At 43.6% G+C, this 19,429-nt stretch overlaps 2 protein-coding genes across 3 annotated transcripts in view; one reads left to right on the plus strand and one right to left on the minus strand.

Annotated features, from left to right (window-relative positions):
* The window catches only part of LOC105495427 (zinc finger protein 569), a 142,380-nt gene extending 135,869 nt beyond the window's left edge, over nt 1-6,511 (minus strand). The window contains exon 1 of the mRNA XM_071087654.1: nt 6,376-6,511. The gene's annotated coding sequence lies outside the window, so the exon portion shown is untranslated. The remainder of the gene's footprint in view (nt 1-6,375) is intronic.
* The window catches only part of LOC105495429 (zinc finger protein 793), a 74,302-nt gene that overhangs the window by 26,125 nt on the left and 28,748 nt on the right, over nt 1-19,429 (plus strand). For both annotated transcript variants that reach the window (XR_011617854.1, XR_011617855.1), the window contains exons 5-7: nt 4,592-7,665; nt 7,984-8,287; nt 8,412-10,207. The gene's annotated coding sequence lies outside the window, so the exon portion shown is untranslated. The remainder of the gene's footprint in view (nt 1-4,591; nt 7,666-7,983; nt 8,288-8,411; nt 10,208-19,429) is intronic.

Raw genomic sequence — 19,429 nt, forward strand, 5'->3', positions numbered from 1 at the left:
GTGACAAAAGATGCCATCAACAAACTCAAGAGATAATAGATTGTGGAGAAATATTTGTAGAGCTGATCAGAGAGAAGGCAGTCACCAAATGGACAGGGAAAATCCCAATAGCAAAACGTGGCAAAGAATATGAGGCAACAATTGTGAGAAGAGCAAATCTAAGTGGCCGATGGACCTGTCCAAAAATGTTTATCCTCAGTAGTCATTGGGGGATGCAGATTTAAAGTTAAAATCAAATAACACTATTTTTAGCTATCAGAACAAAAGATGTTATACACTGCTGGTGGAGAAATAAATTTTGAAAAACAATGCAAGTTACTCTTTTGGAAAGAAATCTGGTAATATTTAGGCTGGGCGTGGTGGCTCAAGCCTGTAATCCTAGCACTTTGAGAGGCCGAGGCAGGCAGATTGCCTGAGGTCAGGAGTTCAATAACAGCCTGGCCAGCATGGTGAAAACCCTTCTCTACTAAAAATACAAAAATTAGCCGGGCATGATGGCAGGCGCCTGTGATCCCAGCTACTCGGGAGGCTGAGGCAGGAGAATCACTTGAACCCGGGAGGCAGAGGTTGCAGTGAGCCGAGATTGTGCCATTGCACTCCAACCTGGGCAACAGAACACGATTCCATCTCAAAAACAAACAAACAAACAAAAGAAATCTGTTAATATTATTAAATATTATTAAAATACTTATGTCACTTTGGGGAATCTTCCCTTAGAAATAAAAGCCCCAATACATAAAAGACAGATGAACATGTGAACATGGACGTTTATTGTAAAGTTGTTTCTAATGGCAAAATAAACACCGAAAACCAAAGCAAACACTAGAATCAAAGTAAATACCCATCAATTGGGAAATTGGAGAAAGGAAAGAACTATAGTATATCCATTTCATAGAATGTTAATATAGCCACAAATTAAAACTATGCTAGTGGACTTGAGTGGAATTCCACAATGTTCTCCTGAGTGAAAAATGCAAGGTAGATATTAAGTGTGTTAAATATGACTCCATTTTTGTAAATCATTAACAAAATGTCTCTAGGTGTTTATCAGCAATAAGCGGTATCTATATATGTTTATTTGATTTTATGTGCATGAAGAAAAGTGTAGAAGAGTATGCATTGACTTGGAGGGAGGTGGGTAATGCAGGTAGGATATGGGGGAGTCAGGGGTGTAGGGAAAAGGAAAACCAAAAAAGAAAAATTGTGATACCACAAATGTGTGAGTTAGTAAATTTGGCTGGGGATGGGGGAGCTAGAATTTTGCTAATTTGTGGGGATGTTCATGGTATATATTGTTAAGTGAAAAGGGAAAATTTCATAATAATGTATACAATTCTATTTTTTAAAAAAGTGAAAACTCCTGTGTGTGTATATATGCATGTGGATGTTTATATGAACATAGAAACATGTAGAAAAATACACACGAAGGTGTTAACATTCATTGGTTACCTTGGTGGAGAAGGGTAATAAGTTGTCTAAATACCTTTGCATTGTCTTGTTCACATATATTGCTTTTGTAATTTGAAAAACATAAAATAAAGGGGGAAAACATTTCAAACCAAATGAAGCCTTGAAAACGTTTCCATTTTCTGACAAGACGGCACCCTGGCTTGGTCTAAGGTTGAGTTAGGGCTATGGAAATGAAGTCTTGTCACCTTTGCTGCATTCTATTAGAAACAAGTCATAGGTCCCAGCCATACTCAAAGAGAAGGAATTACACATGAGAGTAATTTCCCTCTCCAGATGACCAGGCAGCAGAGATCATTGGGGGCCATCTTGGAGTCCACCCACCCCATCAGGGAAACACTTATTTGAAAGTAGGGAGGAGGCCGGGCGCGGTGGCTCAAGCCTGTAATCCCAGCACTTTGGGAGGCCGAGACGGGCGGATCACGAGTCAGGAGATCAAGACCATCCTGGCTAACACGGTGAAACCCCGTCTCTACTAAAAAAATACAAAAAACTAGCCCGGCGAGGTGGCGGGTGCCTGTAGTCCCAGCTACTCAGGGGGCTGAGGCAGGAGAATGGTGTAAACCCGGGAGGCGGAGCTTGCAGTGAGCTGAGATCCGACCACTGCACTCCAGCCTGGGCGACAGAGCCAGACTCCGTCTCAAAAAAAAAAAAAAAAAGTAGGGAGGAGTGAGGATGGCAACTGTGTTGGAATAGTAATTTAAGTAAGCCACATACTTGCTGCTGGGCACCATGAGTGCACAGATTCTAGATATGCTTGCTGGAAGTTCTCCACTAAACAGAATACACTGCGTGCCTACTATGAACTGGACACCGTTCTAGGATCTGGGGATAAAGCGGTAAACAGAAAGAGAAATGTTGATAATTGTCAGGAAGCAAAATGAAATAGGAGGGGAGTTAAATTTTATATGCAGTAACCAGGAAAGCCCTCAAAATGATCTCTGCATAAAGACCTAACGGAAATTAGAGATGTAATAATGCAACTGTCTAGAAAATTGTGTTCCAGGCAGAGGGAACAGGAAATGCAAAAATGCAAACATCCTAAGGGAATGTGTCTGGAGTGTTGGAGACCAGAAAGGAAGGTGTATTCTTGTTGAATAACAAATTGTCCCCCAAACTTAGTGACCTAAAACGACAATAAACGTCTCACACGCTGTCTGTGGGTCAGGAATTTTGAAAGTGCCACTGGATTCACACTCCCTTTAGCTGTGGCTTCTTCCCTGTCACTCTGCCCTTCCCAAGTCTTTGTCCAAGCTATCTCTTCTCAGACCGGCACACAGCAGGGCCAGTGCCATTCGCGCTTATGGGAAGGAAGGAGTCCCCTCTGCCATGGCCTTTCTGGGTTCCTCCACCCAGCAGTGGAATCTAAGCTGTTCAGCACCTTCTCCAAAATAGTGGCGCCCAGTATACCCTACCATTCACCAGTGACAGCAGGTTGCAGACCACTACTGTCTTTCTTTTCTTTTTTTGAGACAGAGTCTCACTCACTCCAGCCCAGGCTGGAGTGCAGTGGCACGATCTCAGCTCACTGCAACCTCCACCTCCTGGGTTTCAGCGATTCTCCTGCCCCGGCCTCCCAAAGTGCTGGGATTACAGGCATGAGCCACCACACCCAGCTAATTTTTGTATTCTTAGTAGATACAGGGTTTCACCATGTTGGTCAGGCTGGTCTTGAACTCCTGACGTCAAGCAATTCACCTGCCTCGGCCTCCCAAAGTGCTGGAATTATAGGCGTGAGCCACCGTGCCCGGCCTAATGTCTTTCTTAGAACTAGCACTGTATTGATCGAGAGGAGATGCCGACAGCGATTTCCTGCAGAAGTGACAGCCTCAGAGTGGGGTTCCCACAGAAAGGATGGTAGCAGGTCAGTGTAAACTGTGTAATCCCTATCTAGAACAACCAAAACCTCGGAGTCAGAAAAAGATAGTTTGTGGGTACTGTAGGACACATCTTTGAAAATTGTCGTCCCCAGGGAGAAACAGCTAAATGGGTGCAGCTACCTGGTTTCACCGCATAGACGCAATTAATTACTCAGCATCTCATATTCTAATGGGGCGCCCTGGGCATTTGGCTACACAGCAGAAAGCCGCACCTAAGCGTGTGTGGCAGCCTTGGGGCGGGGTGGAGAGGGTTTGTAGCAGCGGCCCTGCAGCCACAGGAGAGATGTCTTTTGAGGAAACCATGGCAATGTGTGGTCTTGTGGAGAGATGGGGTTTAGAAATTGGATGCAATTGACTGAAAACGGGAAGTGGGTGGCAGGAATCGGGTTTAGGAGTTGGGGGAGGAGAATCAGTTCTGGGATGTAGTGATAAAGAAGTCCAATGAATGACTGGATGCAGATACTTGGTTTTCAATGATTCAGGAGTCCAGAGAACGCTATGATTGGTATGGGTGTCCCAGCGGGTCAGGTATCCGAGGTCTTGGAATTTGGGAGAGTGGTAGTCTCTGGGACATGGGATGTGGGAAGTCTAAGGAGTCAATAAGGGATCTAAAGTGTTGGTGATAGGTGACTTTTTTTATCATGGCAAAATACACAAATATAAAATTTACCATTTAAACCACTTTAAAGTGTGTAATTCAGTGACATGTAGTACATTTACAATGCTGTGCAAGCATCACTACAATCTAGTTCCAGAAAATTTTCATCACCCCAAAAAGAAACCATGTATCCATTAAGCAGTCACTTCCCATTCTTCCCACCCCTTCCCCAAACTCCTGGCATCCACTAATCTGCTTACTGTCTCTAGTCTCTAATGATTTGCCTATTCTGGATATTTCCTATAAATAGAATTACACAGTATATAGCATATTAACATAATGTCCTCAAAGTTCCTTCATGTTGTAGCATGCCTCAGTACTTCATTCCTTTTTATGGCTGAATAATATTCCACTGCATGGGTAATACCATCAGTTGGTGGACATTTGAGTTGTTGCCACCTTTTGGGTATTGTGAAATGTACTGCTATGAACATTCTTGTACAAGTTTATGTTTAAACACCTTATTCAGTTATTTTGGGTGTATACCTAGAAGTGAAATTGCTGGGTTATATGGTAATTCTATGATTAACTTATTAAGAAATAACCAAACTGTTTTGTGTTTTTTTTTTTTTTTTTTTTTTTACAGTGGCTGTACCTTTTTATATTCCAACCAGCAATGCACAAGGGTTCCAGTTTCTTCACCACCTCGCCATCCATCATTTGTTATAATCATATGCCACATAATGATGTTTTGGTCAGTGAGGGACCACATATACAGTAGTTGTCCCATAAGATTATAGCAGAGCTGAAAATTTTCTTTTTATAAAATTGTATTATTATTATTTTTTCTTCCAACTCTTATGGAGCTGTAAAATTTCTACGGCCTAATGACATTTTGGTGATCCTGGCACTGCGTGTACCTATGCCAATGTGTTTGTGTCTTTGTTTTTAACAAAAAAGTTTTTAAGAAATAGAAAATTTCTGGAGGCTGAGGAAAGAGAATTGCTTGAACCCAGGAAGCGGAGGTTGCAGTGAGTTGAGATCACACCACTGCACTCCAGCCTGGGCGAGAGAGCAAGACTGTCTCAAAATAAAATAAAATAAAAATTTTTAAAAATTAAAAAAAATTATTTTAAGTAGAAGATTATAGAATAATGATATAAAGAAAATATTTGTGTACAGCTATACAATGTGTTTGTCTGAAGGTAATTTCTTACAAGAGAGTCAAAACATTTTTAAAAATTAAAAAGGTTTATAAAGTAAAGAAGTTATAGTAAGCTAAGGTTAATTTATTACCAAAGAAAAAATTCAAATAAATTTAGTGTAGCCTAAGCATACAGTACATATAAAGTCTACAGTAGTATACAGTACTGTCCTAGCCTTCACATTCACTCGCTGACTCACCCGGAATAGCTTCCAGTCTCGCAAGCTCCATTCATGGTAAGTGCCAGATGCAGGTATACCATTTTTTATCTTTTATACCATATTTTTACTGTACCCTTTCTATGTTTAGACATATTTAGATACATGAATACCATTGAGTAGAATCACCTACGGTATCCAGGCAACTTGGATTTGTAGCCTGGAAGTGATAGGCTGTACCATATAGCGTAGGTGTGTGCCAGGCTACATCACCTAGGTTTGCGTATGTACACTCTCTAATGTTCACATAATGATGAAGTCACCTAACCATGCATTACTCAGAAAGTATCCACATCATTACACAATGCATGACCATGTTTACATTCTGCTTTTTAAAAATATTAAATTAGGCTGGATGTGGTGGTTCACGCCTGCAATCCCAACACTTTAAGACACCAAGGCAGGCAGATCACTTGAGCCCAGGAATTGGAGACCAGCCTGGGCAACATGGCAAAACCCCATCCCAACAAAAAAAGACAAAAAAATTACCTGGATGTGGTGATGTACACCTGTGGTCCCAACTACTGGGGAGTCTGGGGCAGGATGATTATCTGGGCCTGGAGAGGTGGAGGCTGCAGTGAGCCACAGCACTCCAGCCTGTGTGACAGAATGGGACCCTGTCTCGAAAAAAAGTCTTAAATTTATGTATCTTAAGAATATACATTAATATAGACTAAAGAGTTTAAATATCAAATAAAGAAGGTTTTTTTTTTTCAGTTGAAACAATGTATCAGAGGATTAAAAAAAACCATAAAATATTTGTTTAAATGTAAAGGATTTGTTTAATCTGCCCTATTAATTGAAATTTTCACAGTTAACTAGTACTATTTTTTATTTAAATAATAGTATGTATGTAACAGAAAAGTAAAGATGTGAAGTGTTGATGCTGTTTTTCAGCAGCAGAAACTGGAAAACATGCAGCCTCATGATTGTCATACTCTTTCGCCAGATCATTGCGTTGTTTGCCCAGGCACCCCTCATCCCATCTCTCTCCATCCCTTTTCTTACCTTTTCATTTTCCTTGTCTTTTCATTGGAGCATTTACCAATGTCTGAAGGTAGAATGTTGTTGTTGATTGACTCTCTCTTCAACTAGAACGTAAGCTATAAGCGGCCCAGCCTTTGTCCCACACACTGCAGTGTGCCCCACTTCTAGGAAAGTGTCCAGCACACAGTAGGAACTCAGTCCGCATTTCTTGAATGAATTAAGTGATGTATACAGGCCACATTCTGAGCTGCTGGAGAAGCCAGTAGTTGATTACCAAACTCTAGTCCTTTATCTTGATGTCCTAATGTCCTGACTGATACACTCAATTTGTAGGCAAATAGCTGGTGGGGTTTAGTAGTATGGGGTAGAATAAAGGGAGATGTAGTTGGAACCCTCTATCCACGTTATCTGCCCCATGAAAAGCTAGTTCCAGGCGTTGCCATCTCTGCCCCACACGGGGCTTGCGTTAGTCCTCGTTCCCGCCTTTTCCAGACAGCAGTGCTGAGAAGCAGGAGCCCCTGAGCTGGAGACGCAGGAATCCTGAGCCCTGGGAGGCCCAGATCGAAGGGAGGCAGTCAGCTCATGGAGCCGGGGAATGTTCTGCTGGAACCACCCCCCGCCGCGAGGGTATCCGGTATGTTTCTGGGCACCAGCGACCCCTCCACACCTCACCAGACCGGATCCCCAACCCCGCGGGACCCGATTCCGGCCTACACCCTCCAATCCGGAACCAAATCAGAAGAGCAGTCCCGAGTGCCCGCCTCACGGTCTGAAGCACCTCGTCCTACACCCGGACCCGAACACGAGGTCGGCTCAAGGAGGCACTGAGGTCAGGACAGTCAGGCAGTCAGGATCCTGCGCCGCTTGTCGCATGCAGTCTCCTTCCCCGAACCGCCGCCTGCACGGCCTCCACTGTCTTCCTATTGGGCTGCAGCCTGCGAGGCCTGACAATGGCGGCCCACAAAGCTGGAACGCGAAAGCGCATGCGCCAGGCGCGATCTCCAGGCGCCAGCGCTGAGGCGGGGGCCGGGGGGAGCTCACGTCACAGTGACCGCCGCCGTTGCCGGGGGACTGGCCCCAGCGGCTTGGCTGGGCAGAAGCCGTCTGTGGCAGTGCGTCCGCTCTCCGCTGGATAGTCGCCATGGTCCCCGCGATCCTAGTAGTCGGGCAGGGCTGAACCTGGCTGAAGAAACCTCAAGCGGAGATTCAAGGAGGCACCACGTGATCCCTAAGGATCCCCAGGATGCGTCGGGCATGACTAGATGGTGTGGGGGTGTGTCTCCTTGACAGCTGTCCCGCGGGGATTTCGAGGTACGGCCTGTGTTTCCCAGGGCTGTTCTCTTCCCGGAAGGGCTTCCTGGCAGGGAGCAGAACCCCGCAGCCTCAGGAGCTGCTTGGCTGTGTGTGTTTCTGCGCGAGTGTTGGATGTCTGTGTGTGTGTGTGTCTCTCTGTGTGTGTGTGTGTGTGTGTTTGCGTGTGAGTGTGTGTGGTGTCCCGTGAAAGGAATGTGGCTCGAGCAGTGGAGCGCGGTTTCTCTGTAGTGCGCCTACTCTCTGATGCGCCCCTCTCTTTGGCCGGGCTTGGGTTGCCGGGCCAAGCGTTCTTTGTTTTGCTCTTGGTTCCTAAAGCCTCGGTGAAGTGGGGGTGCTGGCTGAGACCCGCAGGCGTCCAAATCACCTCCCCACCCCAAGGGGGCCACTCTTCCAGAAAGAAGACGGGCACACCACACCCAAGAACAAATTCCTCCGGGGGTCCATGGTCCTGTGGTGCACCCAAGGCTGAACGGACCCTAGCCGTCCTGTCCTCAGGACCCCCCCTTGAGCCCGCTTCTAATTCGGTGACTGGCGGAACCGGAGCTTCAGGACGTGAGGCGGGCACTCCTTCATCCTCTTCGGATTTCATTCTGGATTAAAGCATGTGTGCAGAAAAAAGGTCAGATGGGGGTGAGGATACAATCCGCTGAGCTGTGGAGGGGGTCTGGCACCTTCACCTGCAGAACAGGTGCAGAAAGATGTCAAAGAAACTGCTTCCAACACCATCCCCTTTTCCTCTTCAGTGTACAACCTTGTCCACACTATGGCGCTGTGCTGGCGACAGAAGACACGAATTTCAGAGATCCTTTAGACCGCAAACTGTGGCCTTTCTTGCCAGGTCCCCTGTTGGACCCTGGTTCCCCGAGCCACAAGGGAGTGGGATGGATTGATCCTGCCTGGGCTGCGGCCTCTACTCTGTCCTCCCTCTTTTCTTGCCTTCCCTGATGCTCGTGGGCCCAGGTTTTCCTTGGTCTGGCTCACAGTCCTCCAGAATGTCCTCCACAGCAAACGTTTCCCAGTTCGTCCAGGACCGCCTTGGCGGGGATGTACGTGATGAGTGTTTCCTTCTCAACACTCGCATTTCTTAATGACTGGATAGCTGTGACGCTCGTGGAACCGTGGGTGCCCGTAGCTTCCGCCAACAAGGAAACTCTTGGTCTCCCTGTTGCATCAGTTGGCTGCATGATTCACATAGGATGAGAGGTAGCCAGCCGTAGCTGGTCTTTGCCTTCTAATCAAGGCTATGTTTCATCTCATCTGCTGGTGTTTTCTCATTGTTGAGGGGTCTTCCATTGCTCTGTTCCTGGCTGGGACTGCCTCTCAGCACTGCACCTTTTGGTTGCCACGGATTTCACAGAGCAAAAGGGACTGGGGGTTTGCTGGGTGCAGGCCCGGTGGTGGGTTGTGATCCCGGTGTGGGAGTTGGGGTGGTTTGCAGTTTGCAGGATCCTCTTGGCTCCTCTGGCAGGAATCCCTGGACGAGGCTTGGACTCTGGCATAGGCCCTCCTGTGGTTCCAGGTGTGCTTTGTTTGTGCTTCGCTTTCTTGGGCGATCCTCAGTGGTCCTCGGCTGCATGCCTGGACATCCCTTTCAGGCTTGAATTCACCCCAAAAGGCCTCTGAGACACTCTCTCCACCTTATCTGCCCCCATGGGATGCCAGTTTCAGGTGTTGCCACCTCTGCTCCACATTGGGCTTGCCTTTGTTCTTGTTTCCGCCTTTTCTCCACAGCAGTGCTGAGAAGCAGGAGGCCCTGGGCTTGGAGACCAGGACAGGGCCCTGAGAGGCCCAGGTCGAAGCGGGGCAGTCAGCTCATGGGGTGGGGGAATGTCCTACTCACACCCTCCACTGGGGTCTCAGATATGTTTTGCTGCCCCAGTGACCCCTCCACTCCTCACCAGATTGGATCCCCAGCCCCATGGGACCCGATTCCTGCCCACACCGTCCAATCCGGAATCAAATTAGAGAGCAGTCCTGAGTGCCCACCTCACGGTCTGTAGTGCCTCCTCCTCCACCCAGACCCGAACACAAAGTGGGCTCAAGTAGGCACTGAGGTCAGGATTGTCGGGGTCCTGCGCTGCTGGTCTCACTCAGACTCCTTCCTCCGGCCGCCGCCTGCACGGCCTCCACCATTTTCCTATAGGGCTGCAGCCAGAGAGCCCTGACGCTGCTGCAGCGCCAGCCGGGCACGCGAATGCGCATGCGCCATGGGCGCGTCACCAGGCGCGATCGCCGAGCCGGTGCTTGCGTCACAGTGACCGCCACCGTTGCCTGGGGACGGGTCGCAGCAGCTTGGCGGAGCAGGACCCCTCCGTGGCAGTAAGTTGGCGCTGGGCTGTGGCCCCTCCTCTCCGGGGGATCGTCGCCTTGGTCCCCCGGTCCTAGGAGTCCGGCAGAGCCAAACCAGGCTAAAGAAACCTCCAGCAGAGCTTCAAGGATGCACCGCGTGATCCCTATCGGATCTCCCCGATGCATCAGGCCTGCCCAGACAGTGTTGGGGGCGCGTCTCCTTGAATGCTGTCCCGCCTGGGATTTCAAGGTATCACCTGCCTGTGTGTCCTGGGGCTGCTCTCTCCTGGGAGGAGCTGCCTGGCTGTGTGTGTTTCTGCGCGAGTGCTGCATGTCTCTGTGTGTGTTTTTCTGTGTGAGTGTGTGTGGTGTCTGGTGAAAGGAATGTGTCTCGTGCAGTGGAGCGCGGTTTCTCTGTACTCCGCCTACTTTCTTACGCGCCCTCTTGTTGGTTCCAGGTGTGCTTTCCTTGTTTTTCGCTTTCTTGGGGGTCATTGATTTCAGCTGTAAGCTTAATTCCTTTTTTGAGTCTCACCTGTTTTGTTTAAGGAGGAACTTAAATCATTGGTGTGTATTTAAAAACATAACGTTTCCCTCAAAGTGCTGCTTTAGTTGCATTCCACAAAATTTTATATGCTGTTTTTATTTTTGACTGCAAGTAGGTATTTTTTACTTGTCCCATAGTTTACTTAAATGTGTGTTGCTTAATTTGCAAACATTTTTGAATTTTGACATTAATTTCTGGCTTAATTCTACTGTGGTTAGAAAACAGATTTTCTGGCCGGGCGCGGTGGCTCAAGCCTGTAATCCCAGCACTTTGGGAGGCCGAGACGGGTGGATCACGAGGTCAGGAGATCGAGACCATCCTGGCTAACACGGTGAAACCCCGTCTCTACTAAAAAATACAAAAAACTAGCCGGGCGAGATGGCGGGCGCCTGTAGTCCCAGCTACTCGGGAGGATGAGGCAGGAGAATGGCGTAAACCCGGGAGGCGGAGCTTGCAGTGAGCTGAGATCCGGCCACTGCACTCCAGCCCGGGCGACACAGCGAGACTCCGTCTCAAAAAAAAAAAAAAAAAAAAAAAAGAGAAAACAGATTTTCTGATTTCAATCCTTTTCAATATATTGACAATTTATGGCTCACAATATAAACAAGCTTGCTAAATGTTCTTTGTATAAGTGAAAACACTGCTTTCTGCTGCTCTTAGGTGGACTGTCTATAAATATCAATTACAACAAGCTGGTTATTAGCACCGTTCAAGTATCTTATATATTTACAGATTTTCTCTATACTTTTAAAAATTAATGAGAGAATAGATTAAAATCTCAAAATATAATTTTGAGTTTGTCCATTTATTTTTATTTCTAGCAGTTTTTAATTTATTGTTTAGTTCTGGTACTAGGCACAAATACTTGTATGATTGCTTTGTCTTCTTGGTCAATACGCTTCTATAGTATTGTAAAATATGCCTTTTTTAGAAGAAAATCCCTGGTAATATTACTTGTTTCAAAGACAATTTGTTGTGAGGGCTGGGTGCGGTGGGTCACACCTGTAATCCTAGCACTTTGGGAAGCTGAGTTGGTCGGATCACTTGGCGTCAGGAGTTTGAGATGAGTCTGGCCAATATGGTGAAACCCGATCTCTACCAAAAATACAAAATTAACCGGGTATGGTGGCGTGCATCGTCTGTAGTCCTAGGACAATCGCTTGAACTCGAGAGGTGGAGGTTGCAGTGAGCCAAGATGGCGCCACTGCACTCCAGCCTGGGCGACAGGGTGAGACTCTGGAAAAAAACAAAAGGCAATTTGTTTTATATTCACATAGCCATTTTGGTATAATTAGTGTTTGCATGGTTGTTTTTGTTTTTGTTTAACTTTTAACCTATTTGAGTTGGTATATACTTTTGACTTTTTAACCTGAGTCTTCATATTTTAATCTTTTTTTACATAACCTCTTTTTTTTTTTTGAGACAGAGTCTTGCCCTTGTCACCCAGGCTGGAGTGGAGTGGCATGATCTCAGCTCACTGCAACCTCTGCTTCCCGGGTTCAAGCGATTCTCCTGCCTCGGCCTCCCGAGTAGCTGGGATTACAGGCACCCGCCACCACGCCTGGCTAATTTTTGTATTTTTAGTAGAGATGGGGTTTCACCATGTTGGCTAGGCTGGTCTCAAACCCCTGACTTCAGGTGATCCGCCCACCTTGGCCTCCCAAAGTGCTGGTGAGATTACAGGCATGAGCCACTGCGCCCGGCTTTCTTCTGTGTTTTTTACTGAAGTATTTAGACCATTACCATTGTTTGTAATTATTGATATATTTGGGTTTGTAATAATCAACTTGCTCTTTATTCTGTTTATCCTTCATTCTTTTTCTAATTTTCTGCCTATTTTTGTAGTTTTAAAAATTATATTCTATTTTACTTCTACTGGCTCATTGATTACAGCACTTTTTAGAATTTTGCATGCTTTTTTTATAGAGCCTTTCAACATTCATTTTTAACTTTCAATGTCTAGTTTTATGTATTATATCGTATCGTATATTTTGTTGGGGTCTTACACAAATAATACTTCCATTCCACCTTCTCACCTTTTGAGCCGTTTTCATATTTTAATTGCCACAAATATTACCATCCCTATAATACATTATTGCTTTTGCATTAAAAACTCACTTTTTCAAGAGAATATGAGGAAAACAATATTTACCCATATTTAACTTTTCTGTTAATTTCCATTCCTATGTATGAAAACATGTTTCCATCTGCATCTGTTGGTGATGAATTCTCTCACAGTTCATTTCTTTTTTCATTTGAAACTATTATTTTAGGCTTGGGGAGTACACATATAGGTTTGTTACACTGGCAAAATGCATATCCCTGGGGTTTCGTGTACAAACGATTTTGCTACCCAGGTAGTGAGCATAGTAGCTGACAGTTTTTTGACCCTCACATTCCTGCTGCCCTCCACTCTCAAGCAGGCCCTGGTGTTTATTGTTCCAATCTTTGTGTCCATGTGTACTCAGTGTTTAGCTTCTACTTGTAAGTGAGAACATACAGTATTTGGGTTTCTGATACTGCATAAATTCACTTAATGGCCTCCAGCTGTGCCCATGTTGCTGCAAATAACACAATTTCTTTTTTCCCTGAGGCTTTAGCTTTCACTTGTTTACAAAAGTTTTCACTTTTTTCATATTATTACCAAGTGCAGAAATACCAGAGTTTCCCCTCTATTCCTTTCTCTGCTAGCTTGCATAGATTCTCACAAGAAGTTTATGAATCTTGTTACTTTTGTCCCCATGTATGTATCTTTTTTCCATCAGGCTGTTCTCAAGATTTTCCTTTACCACTAGTTTTCAGCAATTTGTGTTGTGTTTAGCCTTGAATTCTTTGAGCTTCTTAGATCTATGGGTGATAGGTTCCAAGAAATTTGGAGTATCTTCAACCATTGTTTTTTCATATTTTTTCTGCCTTCTCCCCACTTCTAAGACTCACATTTACATATATCTTAAACTGCTTTATATTTTCCCACAGATCACTGAGACTCTCTTACAGTGTTTTTCCCTCTGTGCTTCATTTTTCCTGGTATGTTCTCAAATTCACTGATTTTTTCTCCCAAAAATTGGTGTTTAATCTCCAATAAATTTTCTCTTCAGATATTTTTCTTTTCCAGAAGTCTCACTTTGTTCTTTTCTCTTCCATTTCTCTCACTGTGTACATGCTTAAAAAAAAAAAACCTTCAGGATGCTGCAGTTTCTTTAATATTGTTATGCTAATACCATCTCCCCTGCCACTTGCATCTGGGCTGACATTTTTTCCTATTTGGGTCACATTTTCCCGCTTCTTTATATAGACACGGGGCATTGTAAAATTTACAGTTAAGTGTTAGATATTATTACACTTTTCTAACAATGTTGAACTTCATCTGTAGGCAAATACTTGTGAAGTGGCTTGATCCTTCTGAATTCTTTAAAAAGCAGTTTACAGAAGAGCTGAAGTCTTTACTTCAGAGATAGTTTAGCTCTGCTCCTAATGTGTGACCTTTCTGGGATTTCCACTGAATAGTGTGGGTGATCACTGGTCAGAATTAGAACCTTTCTTGGCCACATGTGAACTGTGGGCAGTTTCCAACTTGCAGCTCCCTGACTGCACTTAGTGCCCAGTCAGGTGGAGGAACTGCACTCTACACATGTACTATTTAATATTTTCAAAAGACGCCAGAAAAAATCCCTGTGCACATTTCTGAAAATCTTTTCTGTTTATCTCCTTCCTCTGCGGAACTCTGCCCTGTACCAGCTAGCATAGTCTCTCTGTTATCTTCTCAACACAGTAAGAACTTCACGTTGTTTGGGATCAGCTTTCTCATTATCCAGAATGTGTCTCCAAGTAGAAAGTTTGTGTGACTATTGCACAACTTCACTTTTATATATAGAGAGAGTTTCATTCTGTCACCCAGGCTGTAATGCAGTGGCATGATCACAGCTCACTGCAACCTTCACCTCCCTAAGCTCAGGTGATTCTCCCACCTCAGTCTCCCACGTAGCTGAGAATACAGGCATGCATCACCACACCTGGCTAATTTTTGTATTGTTTGTAGAAATGGGTTTTCACTATGAGTTGCCAAGGCTGGTCTCAAACTTCCATGCTCCAGTGATTGCCTTGGCCTCCCAAAATGCTGGGAACACAGGCATGAGCCACCACGCCTGGCCCACATGATTCTCTTCTGTCAGGGATCACAGTCCTTATACAAACCAATTATTCCATCATGGCTCCAACAGAAGCTCATGTTATTTGACACTGGTGATGTCACTGGAAAGAAACTCTCACACATTACTGGTGAGAATGTAAACTGACATTTTCAAAAGTAATTGGGCATAATCTATTAAAATTGAAAATGCACACATACTTTTTACTTGGCAGTATAATCAGTTGTAATATATTCTATATAAACAAAATCCAAGAATAAGCATATAAAGGTATTATTGCACTAGTTTGCAGAAACAGAAAACTCAACCTGAATACTCAGCTTACGGGGAATGGATAGAGTTTTCATGGCATTGCTGTTACTAGGTTGCTACATGTAATTCTGCAGACATTTTGAAAAAGAAAAGCAAGGTGCACAAGACAAATACCTATAAAATGTAATGTACAGACCTTATTTATATCTGGACTCAAACCAACTATTATTGTGAAAGGTTGACTTCTCTGTTCAAGATATATACTGAAAATATAACCAGTATATAGCATACTGGTTGTCTTTAATATATCCCAGTGAAAACTTATTGGGAGATAAAACAAGAAAGGCAAAAAATAGTGTGATTATTAAAGAGGTTATGGGTACATGGTACTATTTTATTTTTGCCTATATTTAAAATTTTCTAAAGTTAAAACAAATTAAAGTGACAGATATATTTGCAGTTATCCTATTATAGTATACTGTTACCAGACTGAAATGAGGCCCATACTTGAGCACAGAAGAAAACATCAAAAAATAAACACTAAAGTTTTAACAGATGAGTGCAATACAATGAAGGTGGTTTTTAAAAAAAATTTTAGCTGGGCGTGATGACTCACACCTGTAATCCCTGCACTTTGGGAGGCTAAGGCGAGTGGATCACTTGAGGCCAGGAGTTTGAGACCAGCCTGGCCAACATGACAAAACCTCGTCTCTACCGAAAAATACAAAAATTAGCCGGGCATGGTGGCAGGCACCTGTAATACCAGCTACTCAGGAGGCTTAGGCAGGAGAATTGCTTGAACCCAGGAGGCAGAGATTGCAGTGAGCTGAGATTGTGCCACTGCACTCCAGCCTGGGTGACAGAGTGAGGCTCTGTCTCAAAATCAAAAAATAAAAATAAAAATAAAAATAAATTTTACACTATTTCCTTGGTATAGGATAAACTTCATATGTAACTTTGTAAGATAAATGTAATGATTTTTTTTTAAGATGGAGTCTTGTTCTGTTGCCCAGGCTGGCGTGCAATGGCGCGATTTGGCTTACTGCAACCTCTCCCTCCTGGGTTCAAGCAATGCTCCTGCCTCAGCCTCCTGAGTAGCTGAGATTGCAGGCATGCCACCACCACACTTGGCTAATTTTGTAATTTTAGCAGAGACGGGGTTTCACCATATTGGCCAGGCTGGTCTTGAACTCCTGACCTCATGATCCGCCAGCCTCAGCCTCCCAAAGTACTGGGATTACAGGCGTGAATGTGATTATTTTTTTAAAGAAAAACATTGATGTAAAGAAAGTAAAGTTTCATGTTAAACAGTTACGATGGTAACAGATCTCAAAGGAGCAACTAAAGCAGTGCTGCAACTACTTTTGTCTGCCTTAGTAATTCTCTGATTAGTGTACATTCCTACCTGCTCCCAACCATTTTGAGAAAAATTTGTCTGAAAACATGATTTATGAAATAAACATAAGTGCTGAAAGAGTTAACAGTTATTCAAGTTTCTCCTTTTAAACAATCTTGTAACAACAGAAAAAGCCTTGGTCAGGTATGGGGGCTCATGTCTGTAATTACAGTACTTTAGGAGGCCAAGGCAGGAGGATCATTTGAAGCCCAGGATTTGAGACCAGCCTGGGCAACAAAACAAGACCTTGTCTCTACAAAAAAAAAAAAAAAAAAAAAAGAGAGAGAGAGAGAGAGAAAATTTAAATTAGCCAGGTATGGTGGTGCAAACCTGTAGTCCCAGCTACTTGGAAGGCTGAAGCAGGAGGATCACTTGAGCCCAGGAGCTTGATGCTGCAATGAGCCATGTCACTGCACTCCAGCCTGGGTGACAGAGAGCCCACCTCTAAACAAAAAAAGACAAAACCCTTATAAAATTGATCTGGACAATGATGGAGTGTAGAGGACTGTAAAAACCTGAGCTACAGAAACTGCTCCTCTCTAACACAGAGTCCATGATTGAAGAACAGAAAAGCACTATATCATCCATCAAATTTAAATAACTGACATAATGCCTAAAATTCCCCCTTACCATCATTCTTTATGGTTAAAAAGGAATTCTCAAAGTGTGTTCACAATCCAAAGATATTAATAAGCATACAGAAGAGAAAGGATTAATGGTCAGGACTGGGAAACAATGGGTTAAACAAAAGATAGTATTTTCTTTACTGCAGGTCTTCTCAACCTTTTAATTTGGTTTGTTCAAAGTGGAATTCACAATGCCAGTAAGGAAATTTGGTTATGCACTGTATCATACGCAATGAGGTAGAACCCTCTCTATGTATTTTGGGAATTATTTCTTTTTTTTTTTTTTTTTTTTTTTTTGAGACAGAGTCTCGCTCTGTCGCCCAGGCTGGAGTGCAGTGGCGCGATCTCGGCTCACTGCAAGCTCCGCCTCCTGGGTTCACGCCATTCTCCTGCCTCAGCCTACTGAGTAGCTGGGACTACAGTCGCCCGCCACCGCGCCCGGCTAATTTTTTGTATTTTTAGTAGAGACGGGGTTTCACCGTGGTCTCGATCTCCTGACCTTGTGATCCGCCCGCCTCGGCCTCCCAAAGTGCTGGGATTACAGGCGTGAGCCACCGCGCCCGGCCTGGGAATTATTTCTTGAACATATTTTTGAAAAGTCTGGCTCAAGATATTCTCTGCAAATGGCAGTTAATATACAAGTATGTTTCATTGTAGAAGGGCACCTAACAGTCTACTGACATTTAACTTTTCCTTTAAATTTATAATTTTGCAATTATGTTAATCTCTCAATTGTTAATGACTGAGCAATGAGGGGATAACTTATCCAATCTGAGCAAAATGTACTTTAGAGAAGATGTACTTTAGATGAAGAATGCATGAGTGTTGTGGCATCATGGTGGTTACACAGATTATTCAGAGTTCTAATGATTCTCAGTTACCAAATTTTTTTTGACAGTTTTTAAAACAGTGAATTAACATTTAGATTATAATCATACACTATATACAATCAGTGGTTTCCAGAGTGATGACAATTCAGTGGGCTGCAGTGTTTATTAAAGATAATGTAGGCCGGGTGCAGTGGCTCATGCCTATTATAATCCCTGCACTTTGGGAGGCTGAGGCGGACAGATCACCTGAGATCAGGAGTTTGAGAGCAGCCTGACCAACATGGAGAAACCCTGTCTCTACTAAAAATACAATAGCCAGGTGTGGTGGCACACACCTGTAATCCCAGCTACTTGGGAGGCTGAGGCCAGAGAACTGCTTGAACCTGGGGGGGTGGAGATTGCGGTGAGCCGAGATTGCACCACTGCACTCCAGCCTGGGCAACATGAGTGAAACTCCGTTTTTTTGTTTGAAACAAATAAAAAAAGATAATGTATTAGAAGACAACAGATAACACTGCATATAGAAAAGGTAAGTATTTCTTGGGAACATTTGTTTTTCTATGAACAGCTTTGTACACAGTAACTCAATTTTGAGGTCTTGAGTGAGAATACTGTGCACCAGATGCTTGGAATCACAGAACTGTAGGCATTGATTGCTGCTCCAATATATTATTCTCACTCACCTTCACTCACTGAACACCATTAACCTCTTCTGACCGTCATTAATTTCTGACCATCAGTCCTCATTCAACAACATTCTAATTAATAAGTTCAAATTATTTAAAGCTGTTATCTGTCATTTGTGTCCATTATATACTAATATATTACATTTATTGTCACTATAGTATCTGTTCCTTAAAGCATAGAAAGAAAGCATAATTCATACGTTAATAGTTTTCAAAATCACTGCATGCACAAACATATCTGGTAATTAACTGTTAACTGGCTTTTGAGTGTTTTACATTATTCAGAAATCCCTGATAGAAGTCATTTAGGTGGTTTAAGTTGAATTCAAATTGAAATTGGTTAGGATTTTTTAATGAACTGAAAACATACTATTTTTCCTATTTACAATAATGGGGCCAAATAAAAATAATACAAATAAAAAATAAAATAATGGCTCACATTTGTAATCCCAACACTTCACGAGGCTGAGGTAGGTAGACTGCTTGAGCCTAGGAGTTTAAGACCAGATGAGGCAACATAGTGAGACCCCATCTCTAAAAAAAATTTTTTTTAACCGAGCCAGGCATGGTGATAAACAGCTATAGTGACAGCTACTTGGCAGGTTGAGGTTGGAGGATTGCTTGAGCTAGGAAGTCAAGGCTGCAGTGAGCAGTGATTGTGCCACTGTACTCCAGTCCAAACAAGAACAGCAAGACCCTGTCTCAAAAAAAAAAAAAAAAAAAGCCAAAAAGCTAAAAAAATGGAATGTAGGCTCTGAGATCTGGGTCTCTAAAAATTTACCATTCAGTATATCAGAAATGGGTGAGATTCAAATGAGGAAAAACTGTAGTCGGTAAATTTTGTTTATATTTCCATTTAAGGCAAATACATAAAAACAACAGCCCTAAAGCAATTTCTGCAAGTTTCTTTTTGGCATTATCTGATGCTGCAAAACTGATGTGCTCTGAAGTTCTTCATACCTTTAGTATACTCAAAAGGTTTTGTTC

The sequence above is a fragment of the Macaca nemestrina genome, chromosome 20 (assembly GCF_043159975.1).
Source record: "Macaca nemestrina isolate mMacNem1 chromosome 20, mMacNem.hap1, whole genome shotgun sequence".
In the NCBI taxonomy this organism is placed as follows: domain Eukaryota; kingdom Metazoa; phylum Chordata; class Mammalia; order Primates; family Cercopithecidae; genus Macaca; species Macaca nemestrina.